The sequence below is a fragment of the Carassius auratus genome, unplaced genomic scaffold, assembly GCF_003368295.1.
Source record: "Carassius auratus strain Wakin unplaced genomic scaffold, ASM336829v1 scaf_tig00031942, whole genome shotgun sequence".
NCBI classification, from domain to species: Eukaryota; Metazoa; Chordata; class Actinopteri; order Cypriniformes; family Cyprinidae; genus Carassius; species Carassius auratus.
The window spans coordinates 79,606-81,797 of NW_020525958.1; the positions used below are offsets into that span (position 1 = coordinate 79,606).

The window sequence follows — 2,192 nt, forward strand, 5'->3', positions numbered from 1 at the left end:
TTTTATGTTTAAGTGTTTAGATTATTGAAATGTTCTAAGAAATTAAATATGTTCTTTGAAGAACTGTTCACTAAAAGGTTTTTTGCAGAGGCCAAAATGGTTCTTCTACTGCATCACTGCGAAAACCCCCTATCTAATTCTTTATTTTTAAGAGTGTACTGTATATACTTGATACACTTTTACTATAATTAATGTAATAATGTAAAAACTCAAAACTTGAGTTCTGAAAGTTACAGTATGAAAATCAAAATCAAACTCTTTTGCCTCAAAAGATCAGGGACAAATCTATTCCTGAAATTACCTCTTTATAAACCTGTCCAGTCCATCATTAGGGAAGATACAGGACTTGTACCTCTACATATCACATTCACATCCACAGTAAGAGAGAAATGCAATATCAAATCTCATTAAAGCTAACACAAGGAGAAAAACAACATCTGTCTTTTCAGAGGCCATTATTAAAGCTAAGAATAAGAAAAATGCAAAACACACAGATGAATAAGAAAAAAAAGATCTCATCTAGACAACCTATGGAGCATGTTTTTCAGAAACCTTTCATTCCAGCATCAACACACTGCATTAGTCATATCTGTCTGCTCCGCCTGTCCTTTTTATCCCTCCAAATGTGCCTCAGCATGAGCACCAGAGAGAATAGAGCATCTATCTGCAAATGCATTAGTCCGGCTTACAGCAAGCTCACCAGCCGACACAGAACCAACAACTCCATCTGATCCCAGCATGCATCTGTAGGACTACTGCACTGTGAAAGCAAAGTCAGGGAGAAGAATAAGAAGCAAAAACTGCAGGACATATACCACTGCCACATTCAGCACAGCATTGCATCATGAACTGCCAAGTGCAATCATTTTGAATTCAATTCTTCATTTTTCTGACCCTCAAAAAGAATGAAAAAGATTTAGTTCTGACCATGCTAATGTGTGATAATTGTGGTCTTTCATTCTTAGACTTCTGACTAGCAACATTTGGTCCATTCTGCAGCTTATTCTGGTCAAACACTTATAAAGAACAGAACATCTGACTCAGGAAGGTCAGTTAAGACTTGTCGCCTGTTTGACTCCAGAGAAGACATACTTACACCTGTTCAAGAGCACTCATTAGAGCTGTGCTGATGGTTTTGACAATTATAGGTATCCAGCAGAGGCGGTCCTGGATAATGTCTGGTGGATGTGTGTTTGTAGGTGAGCTCTGTCAGCATGTAGATAAGACATTTTTTGTTTTTGTTTTTGTTTTTGATGACTCCTCTCATCCCCTGAGGTAACAGCAACTATATTGAAGGAGTTTTATATACAGCAGTCAACAGGCGACCTTAATAATAATAGATAAAATGATAAAAAAAACACAGGTGATGCTACAAAGCTTATTAAATTACTTCATATTTATTTTTTACAATATATCATCATGCATTTGTCAAATCTAAACATGTGAATTCTGGTTTCTTAAGATTTTTGTAGGTTTTCCATATTACTATTTTTCTTTTCTGCATTTCCCCTATTCTCTAGTTTGTGTATTTCTAATAAGGAGCTGGAGGCCGTGAAGAAACAGATCCATGATATTGTGGAGAAGCAGGCCCCGCTGAGCAAGTGGAGGGCTGTGCTGGAAATATTCAGGGGTTGATGCTCATAAGTCCAGGGTAAGTATACAGCTAACCCTACTACCACCTCTACTCTGTGTGGTTCTCTGCAAAGACCCGGTGTACCCAGGATGCGATCTTCCCAGATGTCCTTCACCCTATTTCACAGTGTAAGACATGAACCAGGCCCTGGGCGACGACCTCTCTCCATCCGCCGCCTCCGGTCTTCAGGATCTCCACCAGAACCTGATTCGCTCCACTTCGCGAGACAGAACACAACGCTGTGATCATCGGAGACTCCATCGTCCGGCACGTTCGTGCTATGTTAGCTGAAGGTAAAGTCCACACTCAGGACCACTTCCCACGTATAGATGAGGACATGAAAGGTTCAGCAGACTTTTTGCTTTAAACGAATGGTTATTGTCATGGTGTAAAGAACAGAAACTGCTTTTTGTTAATAATTGGAATCTTTTCTGGGAGCGTCCTAGGCTTTTTAGATCTCCTGTTGGACAACATCTCCAGGACACTTCGCTCCATATGACTAGTAAGCCAATTCTCAAATAACTGTTATGACTTTTGTTCTACACGCTCAAATTGAAGT

The 2,192-nt window shown here is 39.4% G+C and overlaps 1 long non-coding RNA gene across 1 annotated transcript; it reads left to right on the forward strand.

Moving 5' to 3' along the window:
- Window positions 1–1,347: 1,347 nt before the first annotated feature.
- On the forward strand, window positions 1,348–1,936 carry LOC113080639 (uncharacterized). Its single transcript, XR_003281919.1, has 3 exons — window positions 1,348–1,363; window positions 1,521–1,651; window positions 1,761–1,936. It is a non-coding gene; the product is annotated as an uncharacterized LOC113080639 (long non-coding RNA).
- Window positions 1,937–2,192: the final 256 nt, after the last annotated feature.